At 36.9% G+C, this 13,194-nt stretch overlaps 3 non-coding genes across 3 annotated transcripts; 1 reads left to right on the plus strand and 2 right to left on the minus strand.

The window, feature by feature from the left end:
• Positions 1–2,950: 2,950 nt before the first annotated feature.
• On the plus strand, positions 2,951–3,023 carry TRNAA-CGC (transfer RNA alanine (anticodon CGC)). Its single transcript has one exon. It is a non-coding gene; the product is annotated as a tRNA-Ala (tRNA).
• Positions 3,024–3,912: 889 nt separating this feature from the next.
• TRNAA-CGC (transfer RNA alanine (anticodon CGC)) lies at positions 3,913–3,985 on the minus strand. The gene has a single exon. It is a non-coding gene; the product is annotated as a tRNA-Ala (tRNA).
• Positions 3,986–7,273: 3,288 nt separating this feature from the next.
• On the minus strand, positions 7,274–7,346 carry TRNAA-CGC (transfer RNA alanine (anticodon CGC)). The gene has a single exon. It is a non-coding gene; the product is annotated as a tRNA-Ala (tRNA).
• Between the last annotated feature and the right edge of the window lie 5,848 nt (positions 7,347–13,194).

Consider the following 13,194-nt stretch of genomic DNA (forward strand, 5'->3'; position numbering starts at 1 on the left):
GTTGCCAACTATCGTTATTAATTCAATGTTGCCAACATTAGACATCAGAATTTCTTATTGATTCAGTTGCCAACTATCCTTTTTGTTTTTTTTTTTTTTCGGAGCGGCCGGATGGCCGAGCGTAAAGGTGGCAGACTACCGCTCTGGGGGACCCGGGATCGAATCCGAACGGGTCGAGAAATCCCCAGGAATTTTTCGGGGGTGGTCCGTTCAGATATGTCGGGCCCCGTCCCTCACCACCCGGTCGCCCCATTGTGGGCCTGGCCGAACCCATAATGGGCCTACTAAAAGAGGCCCTCTTAGTGCCCACAGGGCGGAAAGAGTTAAAAAAAAAAAAAAAAATATGATCGGTTTAATGACCGGATATCCGAAATGCTTTTTTATTTTATTTTAATTTTGACATTTTTTGGGCTGTCTATAAATTACTTCCTCGTTTTTTGGGGGTTTTTTTTTGAAATTTTTACTTTCCCTACTCTCATTGTCCCATTTTATCCGAGTTTCCGTAACTCCCTCCCCTCTTCGGACGTCAACCCACTCAAAACCTTTATCACTTTATGAATAATAAAATGCATAAACTGTAGAAAATTTAATGAAATAAAACGGACGTCCACTGAAGTTTACGCTCTCCTCTCCCTAGTCCGACTTGTCATAATCCCCTTCCTCCCTTTCAGCGCGGACGTCATTTATGGACAGCCCATTTTCGAGGTGTGGGGACTAAGCGAGCCTTTTACCGTGCTTTTCGCAAGATTGACCGAGCAAATAATGTGGGGCTCCGGAAGTGGGTTGTAACCACACTAAAAATAAATAGAAAAAAAAAACTTAGAAAAAATTTATAAAACGATTTTAGCTAAAGGTATAAACTTCATGCCCAAATAAGAACATGTTTGAAGAAAATTATTAGAAAAATGTATTTCTCAAATTAAGACAAAAGAATAATGTAAGTCCTAAGATCGAACATCTCCGATAGGGATCGAATTGTCAGTCGGTGTTGACTCATCCCGCAATCTGGGTTCTGATCTCGTGACATTTCGTAACGAGTGAAGACCAATCGGAAAGCGGAGGTAAGTCGGAAACGACCTATGAAAATGTTCGGTCTGGAATCCGAAAAAAAATTATAAAATGGGTATTTCCAAGGACGCGGGGAGCTTCTCTCCGTCTTCCTATTGTGTGGCATCATACACTGAAAAAAAAAATCGCCTCTGCATCTCGGTATCGAACTGGATTGCACCTCGACCTCGTGATGGATTTTCTTCTTACAACGCCCCGGTGCCTGCGACTTTCCGAAAGAAATCCGAAAGAATAGTTCCAGTGGGATTTACCCTTCGAGGGACGAAATAAATTAGAAGATCCGACTACGCCTACTGTCGTCTGTTGTAGCTGTAAGCTTATTCTTTTTATTATAATAAACTAGGTAACTATTCGTAACTGTGGAGTTTGTCTCTGTGCCAAATGCACCCGCTTATGCTTCGGAGCGACTCGGACATTCTGTCATCACGCGCGTTTTGCCGACTTCACAATAAAAAGATGGTGAACAACGGGACTCGACTAGTTCGAGCTGACGGGCGGATGGCTTAGGCAGACGAAAAACCACAAAATTTTTTATGAGAGTACTGTTCCGTGAACGTTGGATTCTGTCACATAGAATTCGGCCGCTCCCCTGCGGGTTAGTAAACTCATAATGGATATATCGATGCAAACAAAGGCTTTTTAGCCCCAAAGAGCGAAAAGAGTCAAATATTAAAAAAAAAAAAAAAAAAATTACGAATCAATCCATGTTAATTCAATCCTTAAAAATTTTCATGGATGATTTGATCCAAACAAGTCGAGCCTGTCGCCCACTTGAGGATTGAACATCTGATAAACATGCAAAGGTCCTCCTTAATTTAACACACTCAGAGAAAGAGCTAAAAAAAATAAATGATATAATATAGTATATTAGAATTTACTCTCTGAGCATCCCAAAAGTAATAAACCCATTTAAAGTAAGGATAAATCTAATTAATTAACATTAATGTTGTTGAGTGTTGAAATCTCTCCGCTTAGTGATCCGATGTAGATCGCCTGTTGATTTCCGATGCAACTAAGTTTTTCGTAGCGGCAGAATCCATATGTAGTTAGTTAGGAGAATGATCTTTAAACAAATGTAACGACCAATTTGTTGGAATAATTTTTCGCAAATAATCAATGTTTTCACGGTTTCGATCATGTTTATCGGCGAATCTGTGAAGATGCCCGTTTGCGAGGCCGGATGGCCGAGCGGTCAAGGTGTCAGCCTACTGCTCTGGGGACCCGGGATCGAATCCGAACGGGTCGAATAATCCCCAGGAATTTTTCGGGGGGTGGTCCGTTCGGATATGTCGGGCCCCGTCCCTCACCACCCGGTCGCCCCATTGTGGGCCTGGCCGAACCCATAATGGGCCTACTAAAAGAGGCCCTCTTAGTGCCCACAGGGCGGAAAGAGTTAAAAAAAAAAAAAAAAAAAAATGCCCGTTTGCTCGATCTTTCATGTACAGTCTAAACACATCCACGCAGGGAACTGGCTAGTGTCGTCTAAATAAACGAAAGCATCGGCGTGTGGCAGTTGTAAACAGTAAGTAACACAAAAGCCTGCGAATCCGATGCTTAGCCACTGCTCTCGAAAGCGGACATAAGAAAGCAGTAGACGTTGACTTTTCGAAAATGTCTGAATCCGTACGTTGTCGACAATATTCTCATTCCAATGACACTTTCATTTATCTTCCCTCGTTCCCATTTGTCAGGTTTCACTGTCGTCGCGACAATGATGCCGAACGTTTTCTCCAACGCGACCACAATTCGAAAATTTCAAAGTTTTACACCAAGACGGCATCGCTCAGTTAAAAACACAATGGTAATCGATTGCAACCGTGAAAACGTTAGTGTAGCAGATGATGAAAGAATAGAAACGATCTGTAAAGGTGTTCCGAACGTCGGGGACGTAGCTCAGATGGTAGAGCGCTCGCTTCGCATGCGAGAGGTATCGAGATCGATACTCGGCGTCTCCATCGTATTGTAATTTTTTTCCCTCTTTGCTTTTGTTACATCTGGAAACGTTGTACTCGCGTACATCTCTGCTGCCGACTTTATATATGAACAGTGTAGTCTGCTTCCGAAACGAAATGAATTTCGGACACACGTTTTGGCGAACCGAAAAGTTGCAAAAGGGAATTTTTTCGAGCCAGACATACGAAAGAGTGAATTTTTGTTTAAATTTCAGAAAAAATAATTTGATAACTTTTGCAAAAAACTGAAAAATATTTAGAGAATTCGATCACATCGTTTATTCAAATGATGTGATCGAATTCAAACTAGATATAATTAGAATAGATGGACAATTTTAAAAGAGAAATCAGATTTAAAAGAAAACTGAACCTGGAGACGCCGAGTATTGATCTCAGAACCTCTCGCATGCGAAGCGAGCGCTCTACCATCTGAGCTACGCCCTTGACAACTAACTGGCTGAAATGTCGTCTATAAATAGTTCACGCTATTGGCCGTTTGTAACGCGGATGTGCACGTAGAAAATCACTAGTAATAAAACTAGGCTACGCACTCTTTGCGATCGATTGCACGCGTCAAGGACAAACGTTTTGTTAACCGTTCTGGCGTTCTTCCTGAACACTTTCACTGCAGCTTACAGCGACATGTCGGATGTTTATAAAATTCGCAACAGTCAATTTGCAAATAATAAGCACCGTAGATAGTCGTGTACAATGTTGTTATCTGCAAATTGACTCCGACCGTAATGAAATGAAGCGCACACCGATACACACATACCGGTCGCGGTACTCGTCGTTAGCGTCATTTACAAGCGTGGAACCGCAAAACGAATTACTTTTTGTGGAGCCAAAAAATCGTTTTCCTGCAGACGTTTGTAAAAATAACAGCGGCAAATGGAGACGCTGAGCATCGATCTCAGTACCTCTCGCATGCGAAGCGAGCGCTCTACCGATTGAGCTACGTCCCCGACACCCTGAACTACATCAAATTTGTTCCACATTCGAATTCACCGAGGTACAAGAGTGAAAACTATCATCCAAAATGAACGAATACTTTTAAAACGAGAATCGAAAATTATCGGAACAATAAAATTCGGCGCCTGCGGGTTGAATAAAAATTACTTTTGATAGTGTTTGCTTCCAATTCATCGTAAGATTTTAGTTAAAGTTAAGATAGAAATAAAAAGCGGGTCGGCAAACAAACAATAAGCGAAAGAGTTTTCGCGAAAAACCTGCCTTTGTAACATTTGCAATAATATTGTCACAGTTTCGAACGCCAGGAATTACTTCCGTCTCAAATCCAGTTCGGTTTGTTTGCGCAAATGACGAAGTCGATATGCAAGCAGGTTTACGACATTTGTTCACACGAAGATCGCTTCGTTAAATATTTCTATGAGATTCAAAGACGTCTTTTCAGCTGATTTATCGAAATCGCGCGGTTCCGAAAAGTGCATTTATGAAATACTGGCACACAGTGTTGAAATCTCCCCACTTAGCGATTTAGTGTGGATCTCCTGTTAATTTCTGCTGAAACTGGGTTTTTCTTAGTGGAAGAATCTATACGTAGTTAGAAGAATGGTCTTTAATATTTGGTCCCGGTCAAGTATCAGCCCATTTATCTTATATACGTATATTGATTTAATACGGTTGTTTGAAATTTAAAAAAAACAAACAAATATCTACGCTCGTGGTATTTATAACGTTCGATACTATTTTATTACCGAATAATCTTCCCTTTTGCCGCGAAAACAGAAAACTTGCCGAAAAGGTTGCAGATAATGAATAGATCGCATCGTTATCGGGGATAAAAGTACGGTATCGTATGAGTAGGCCTAGGCCATCTACGACTGGAAAAGATTTTTAAAAATTTTCTATTTCTATATATACATCATTTTTATACATCAATACATAAGAAGTTGTCAAACTGAAATAATCGCGGAAGTTTAATCAATATCGAAATAAAGCCTCGGTACCATTGTAAATTATATCGGAAAAAAAAGATATTTTTAAGTGCCAACTGACAAGCCAATTTTCACGAAAAAACATTTTACATTGTAAAAAATTATAACATCGGTCCTTTATTATTTATTCCATAATTTTAAGAGTAACGTTTAAATGGATGTCAATTAATATTTAGGTTTAATTTTCCTTGAATTTTATTTCGTTGTCTTTTCATATTGTATTTTAAAACAATTTTCTAAAAACTAAGATAAATTTGAAAACATACTGGTACAGTACTCTTCGGACTGTGAACACAACCATTGTTACTGCACTAGTGACCAGGGCCGGACCATCGCATAGACAAATGTCTAGGACCCGGTTTTTTGAAGGGCCCGGTCAAACTGTTTATTTTGAAAAGATTTGTAAATAATTTACTTTTCTGTATTTTTAAATAAAGTTTATTCATATTTATATACTTACTTTTTTAAAACTATCTTGGCATTTATTTAAATTATTTTTTTCATTATTTAATTTATCTTTCATGGGCAAAATATATTATTTAAATATTAACCAAAAAGGTTAAATTAAACAATTAATATTTTAAAATAATATTGTTATTGTTTAACAACTTTTGTTAGACATTTAATAAAATAAATTTCAATTTTTTTTAAATTTATAAACAAACTGTTCAAACTTTTCTAGAAAAACTAAAATTTATTGTTGTGTATTAAATATTTCTTATTAATAAAAATTTAAGATTTGTTTTAGTTTTTCACATTATTTAGTTTTGTTTTATTTATTGTTTTATATTTTTTGTGTGCTCTATTTCTTGTGGGAGAGGGAGGGAGCCCGGTAAGAAGAAAATGTCTAGGGAACCAAAGTGGGTTAATCCGGCCCTGCTAGAGAGAGAGAGAGAGAGAGAAAAAACTCAAAATTCAAAATTATAGCTATCTTATGTAGAAAGATTTTTAAAATCTTTTCCTGTCGTAGATGGCCTAGGCCTACTCATACGATACCGTACTTTTATCCCCGATAACGATGCGATCTATTCGTTATCTGCAACCTTTTCGGCAAGTTTTCTGTTTTCGCGGCAAAAGGGAAGATTATTCTGTAATAAAATAGTATCGAATGTTATAAATACCACGAGCGTAGATATTTGTTTGTTTTTTTTAAATTTCAAACAACCGTATTAAATCAATATACGTATATAAGATAAATGGGCTGATACTTGACCGGGACCAAATATTAAAGACCATTCTTCTAACTACGTATAGATTCTTCCACTAAGAAAAACCCAGTTTCAGCAGAAATTAACAGGAGATCCACACTAAATCGCTAAGTGGGGAGATTTCAACACTGTGTGCCAGTATTTCATAAATGCACTTTTCGGAACCGCGCGATTTCGACAAATCAGCTGAAAAGACGTCTTTGAATCTCATAGAAATATTTAACGAAGTGATCTTCGTGTGAACAAATGTCGTAAAGCTGCTTGCATATCGACTTCGTCATTTGCGCAAACAAACCGAACTGGATTTGAGACGGAAGTAATTACACATTTGCAATAATACTGTGACCGTATTATTGCAAATGTTACAAAGGCAAGTTTTTCGCGAAAATTCTTTCGCCTATTGTTTGTTTGCCGACCCGCTTTTTATTTCTATCTTAACTTTAACTAAAATCTTACGATGAAATGGAAGCAAACACTATCAAAAGTAATTTTTATTCAACCGCAGGCGCCGAATTTTATTGTTCCGATAATTTTCGATTCTCGTTTTAAAAGTATTCGTTCATTTTGGATGATAGTTTTCACTCTTGTACCTCGGTGAATTCGAATGTGGAAGAAATTTCAGGTGGTTCAGGGTATCGGGGACGTAGCTCAATCGGTAGAGCACTCGCTTCGCATGCGAGAGGTACTGAGATCAATACTCGGCGTCTCTAGGTTCGGTTTTCTTTTCGTTTTTTAAATCTGATTTCTCTTCTAAAATTGTCCATCCATTCTAATTATATCTGGTTTGAATTCGATCACGTCATTTGAATAAACGATGTGATCGAATTCTCGAAATATTTTTCAGTTTTTTGCAAAAGTTATCAAATTATTTTTTTTCTGAAATTTAAACAAAAATTCACTCTTTCATATGTCGGCTCGAAAAAATTCCCTTTTGCAACTTTTCGGTTCGCCAAAACGTGTGTCCGAAATTCATATCGTTTCGGAAGCAGACTACACTGTTCACATATAAAGTCGACAGCAGAGATGTACGTGAGTACCACGTTTCCAGATGTAACAAAAGCAAAGAGGGGAAAAAATTACAATACGATGGAGACGCCGAGTATCGATCTCGATACCTCTCGCATGCGAAGCGAGCGCTCTACCATCTGAGCTACGTCCCCGATGTTCAGAACACCTTTACAGCTCGTTTCTATTCTTTCATCATCTGCTACACTAACGTTTTCACGGTTGCAATCGATTATCATTGTGTTTTTAACTGAGCGATGCCGTCTTGGTGTAAAACTTTGAAATTTTCGAATTGTGGTCGCGTTGGAGAAAACGTTCGGCAGCATTGTCGCGACGACAGTGAAATCTGACAAATGGGAACGAGAGAAGATAAATGAAGGTGTCATTGGAATAAGAATATTGTCGACAACGTACGGATTCGGACATTTTCGAAAAGTCAACGTGTACTGTTTTCTGATGTCCCCTTTCGAGAGCAGTGGCTAAGCATCAGACTCGCAGGCTTTTGCGTTACTTACTGTTTACAACTGCCGTGCGCCGATGCTTTCGTTTTCTTTAGACGACACTAGCCAGTTCCGTGCGTGGATGTGTTCAGACTGTACATGAAAGATCGAGCAAACGGGCATCTTCACAGATTCGCCGATAACCATGATCGAAACCGTGAAAACATTGATTATTGGCGAAAAATTATTTCAACAAATTGGTCGTAACGTTTGTTTAAAGATCATTAGAGAGGTTGCAGCCGAAGTTCAAACGTTAAACTTGAACAGCAAGCAGAAGTACACGTTTGACGTTTGAACTCCAAGTATTAATAAAATACGTTGCGGCGCACGTTCACAACGATATCCCATGAGTCAGTGCGCGATATTCACGTCGCGCACTGACTCATGGGATATTGTTGAAAAATGGCGGAAACGTTTAACAACGACAAATGTTACCAGCGACGGTAAATAAACAAATTAAACTATTTTAGTGTTTAGAGGATGTTTAACAACATTAAATAATTATTTTTTTTTTTTAGCGTCGTGTCTCCTACCGTACGATAGGACTACTTCAAAATTTTGTTGAGGGAAGTAGTGGCTTATGAAAATCCGAAAGCAGCTCGGAAAATTATTTTTAGAAAATTTACAAACGTATTACGCTGTTGATAGAAGATGCCGTGGAAGAACAAATCTACTTCTACAGAATTATGATAAGCTGAATTCTACTTCTGACTCTACTTCTACAGAATTATGATATGATGATATGAAGACAAATATATGTAAATTCTATAGGCACTTCACATCACTTACAAAAAAATTGAATAATTAAATAATTTCTGGATTAAAATCGTCTGTTTCTTTACAATGTTATTAATAGATTCAAATTTGAATTACAAAGGTTATACAAACATAAGTTCGAGTCCTTATTTCTTTATTTTCTTCCCTTTATTCCGATCAGGAACCACCATGCAACTTGAAGTCAAAAAAACTTCTAAAATTAACGAACAAATTTGAATTTAACTTTAATTCCCGAGTTTTGTACGAAAATATGTAAATTTTTTGAGACTACTCGAATCCGCCAGAGGGCCCGCAACTAAAAGCAATTATATAACACGGATACTATTGTGGAAGACTAACAGTTTTTAATGCTTTGTAGACGCCGTAGCCTATAAGACAGGTCGGCGCCGAAGATCATTTTTAATTGTGTTGTATGTCGTCTAATAGTGTTTTGTTCGTTAATTTTAGAAGTTTTTTTGACTTCAAGTTGCAAGTTGCATGGTGGTTCCTGATCGGAATAAAGGGAAGAAAATAAAGAAATAAGGACTCGAACTTATGTTTGTATAACCTTTGTAATTCAAATTTGAATTTAACTTTAATTCCCGAGTTTTGTACGAAATTATTAATAGATGCTTAAATAATCATTATTTTAATAAAATACATCGTAACCTGCCGCCCTGGGGGACCCGGGATCGAATCCGGACGGGTCGAAAAATCCCAGGAATTTTTCGGGGGGTGGTCCGTCCGGATATGTCGGTCCCCGTCCCTCACCACCCGGCCGCCCCATTGTGGGCCTGGCCGAACCCATAATGGGCTTGCTATAAGAGGCCCTCTTAGTGCCCACTGGGCGGAAAGAGTTACAAAAAAAAAAAAACCCCCAAACAGAAAAAAATGAAGAAGTTTAAACCGATCTTCTACTCGCTATGCTAGACGTAGCAAACGCCATTATCAACCTTCTAGAATTGCCAGATGGCGGCGCTCGAACGTCCGACGTTCACGTTTTGAGCTGAAAACCATGGCCTCATCCTCTCTATTCTCATAACTAACTACATATGGATTATGCCGCTAAGAAAAACTCAATTGCACCCGATATTAACACCGGATCGCTAAGACGAGAGATTTCAACACTATACCAGCATTGCATGAATGCACTTTTCGGAACCGCGCGATTTCGACAAATCAGCTGAAAAGGCGTCTTTGAATCTCAGAAATATTTAACGAAGTGATCTCCGTGTGAACAAATGTCGTAAAACTGCTTGCATATCGACTTCGTCATTTGCGCAAACAAACCGAACTGGATTTGAGACTGACTTCCTTGCGTTTGAAACTGACCGTATTATTGCAAATGTTACAAAGGCAAGTTTTTCGCGAAAATTCTTTCGCCTATTGTTTGTTTGCCGACCCGCTTTTTATTTCTATATTAATATGCAATCATACTCATACATTGAAATTTCATTCCAGTTAAGCAATGTGTTACCTTCGGCTAAATTTTAACGCCTACAGAAAATTTTTTTATTTTGTGAAGTTTACTGTTATATTACATTGTTCAAATATCAAGCTGTTTTGTACTACACTTAACAAAAGTTTCATTTTGTGGTTTGTTTATTTAGCGAGGCTGAGTACGGTTGCTTATTGGACCTAATATTTAGCGGCCGGATGGCCGAGCGGTCAAGGTTAGCAGCCTGCCGCCCTGGGGAACCCGGGATCGAATCCGGACGGGTCGAAAAATCCCCAGGAATTTTTCGGGGGGTGGTCCGTCCGGATATGTCGGTTTCCGTCCCTCACCATCCGGCCGCCCCATTGTGGGCCTGGCCGAACCCATAATGGGCTTGCTATAAGAGGCCCTCTTAGTGCCCACAGGGCGAAAAGAGTTATAAAAAAAAAAATTGGACCTAATATTTATACTTGATGAAGTATAGGTCCATTTAAGTTGCGAAGTTTTTTGTATAAATTGTATAAAATATTTTAATTAAAAATGTGTTTTTAAGTTTAAATTATAAATTTTCAGAGAAATAATCGTGCATCATATATAATTTCCAATTTTAAAGCATATATTTTTGAAATAAAAATATAAATCAGAAACAGTTATAGGATTTTAAAGTGATTTTACAATGATAAAATCGTGAAAATTAGATATGATTAGAACTTTAAGATTATAAAAGAAACTAATCATTTCTCAAAACTTTTAAAAATAATTCGCAAACCTCACATAATTCTCGTTTATTTCAATTTTTTTTATATACTTTTGAGTATGTATATACACCGAAATCCCGATTATCCGTGCGCGGATTACCCGAACATTGTCAAAATATTAGAATTACTGTAAAATGACAAACTATCTTATAAGCAACATTCGCTTTTTCTTTCCTTTCTCAACTATCAGTTCTAACGGAGAAGTCAGTCATTAGCCCTGGAATAGTTATTTTGCATTAGGCAAAGTTGGGGGAGTGTGAGATCTTGCATATTAGTATAATGTTTACGGCGATAGTGTATGTATACACGTTCGTCAAAAAACTGCTAGTTGTAATTTCTTTGTGTAAAAAACTATCTACAGTGTGCTTAGTCTCTATCTGTTAATAATTGGATTATCCGTGTTTTCCGATATTCTGTTCATACCCGTACACTACCTAGCACGGATAATTGGAAGTTAGGTGTAAATATTATTACTTCCTTTCACATGTTAAATAATTAAACATAATTTACTTAATATTCAGTGGCGTGCCGTGACATTTGATGACAGGGAAGCTGTGTTTCTGTAAGAAGCCGACTTCCAGGGGTAATCAGTTAATTGCGCGTCAGTGATGGTCTAGGGCAGTGGTTCTTAACCTTTTTATACTCGCCGCCCACCAAATATTTCATAATTTTTTTGTGACCCCCATTTTTTAATAATAATTTATATTTGATAATTTGATAATTTATCTATAATAAATTGATTTTTTTATTATTGCTTTATTTTTTATATAATAAATGTAAATCATAACTTTATTATTTCATTATCTATTTATATCATATTAATGTATATTCAAACTTCACAATTAAACATGAAAACTCCATTAATTTTTAACAGAAAATAAAATAAGAAACATGTCGATAAATCGATCCAATGTCGATGCTAAAACTAAACTAAAACTAAAACGCCCACTTGTCGTAAGGATTTTGCATATCTTTTGCAAAAATATTTAAATTTTCAAAGCCTACTATTTTTCCTAATTATTTTTAAAATTCCAAGCATTAATAGTTTCTTAAAATTGCTTTGGAATAAAAGAAGTAAATACTGCGGTGTAAGTAGCATATTTACATTTATTTCTTCTGTACTAACAAAGTTGTATGTAGGAAGAAATACAAAATAAATAAATAAAAACTAAATAGGAAAACTTTATCTTTCTTATTTCACTTTTCAATACGATATTCGGATTATACATCAATTTTCTTTTTATTATATTCTGAAGGAAATTTTGCATAATTTGGCGGCCCCCGGCAAACTTCTTATGGACCCCCAGGGGCCGCGGCCCCCTGTTAAGAATCACTGGTCTAGGGTCCATTCGTATTCATTTGTTCGATAAGCCAGTAAAAACTATAGACTTCTCTAAATGTATTTTTAATATCACAATTACATTCCGAATCGCTAGCCACGATATAAGGGCTAAAATTAAAAATAAATTATAAAAACTTACTCGGTGAAATAAAATGTGCGATGGATATACATACCTGGTACAATGTATTGTTCGATTGTATTAATATACTTTTAAAGAAAATTATAATTAAAATATAGCTTTGTAAAGAAACGTACATAAAAATAACATAAAATATTCTTTACTTTTTAAATCTTAAAACAATCCACTTAGTCAAATATCTTGATACGAGTAGCTAATGGATGGAACTAGTGACGGTCCAGGTAGGTGTGTAGTGAGTGTGTGCGTGCCAAATCCCCAGGGTGCCGATACCGGTCAATGTCAAATGCCTCTTTTGTCGCATCACTAGTATATCTCAAAGGACGCCACAGGGCTGTTGTAAATTTTAAACGTTTCTCACCGTAGCTGTAAAAATCTAACTATGTTAAACTTAATAGTCTTTCGTTTTCTAACTAATTCGTTTTAATACCAGGTGTACACGGAAATCAGTTTCCCACTGTACTGAGCGAGTGATTGGTTCTGTTAAGCTTTTGTTGAAGTAAAATTCTGGCTCTTTCAACAGGGTTTTATTTATGTCCATATTCCCTAATCTCTTAATTATTTAGTCACTTCTTAAGTAGAAATAAGTCGAAACCAGTTACTTTGTACCTGAATATCTGTAGTCTTGGGAAAACAGTGGAAAGACAAATTTTTATGACAACGGATATATAAATCGTAAATTTAAGAAAAATAAATTCTAGAGCTTTTTTTTTTGTACCATTGTATGTACTGTACGTCTCATTCATTAAATTTGGTTGTAAATGATGCTGCCAAAGTAACAGTTAATTTTTAACACTGTACTAGAATTGTACACGTTTTTTCTGCATCCCCTTACAGATGGAACATACTAAATCGTAATATCACCGGTTTAACATCGAAATCCGTAAGTAATATAAGATGGGAGAACGGAATAAACGCAGAATAAATATATCAAATATTTTAATGGAGTTTTTTTAAACTCCTGTCAACTATACAGAACTATCATAAAAACGTGCCAGTAAATTCCTATCGGTTGGGTTAAGTTATAAATCTAGTCTACGGTGGGCAACCCTTTTTATAACATGGGCCAGAATAAA

Source organism: Centruroides vittatus, unplaced genomic scaffold (assembly GCF_030686945.1).
Source record: "Centruroides vittatus isolate TY-2023 unplaced genomic scaffold, ASM3068694v2 contig_452, whole genome shotgun sequence".
Taxonomy (NCBI): Eukaryota; Metazoa; Arthropoda; class Arachnida; order Scorpiones; family Buthidae; genus Centruroides; species Centruroides vittatus.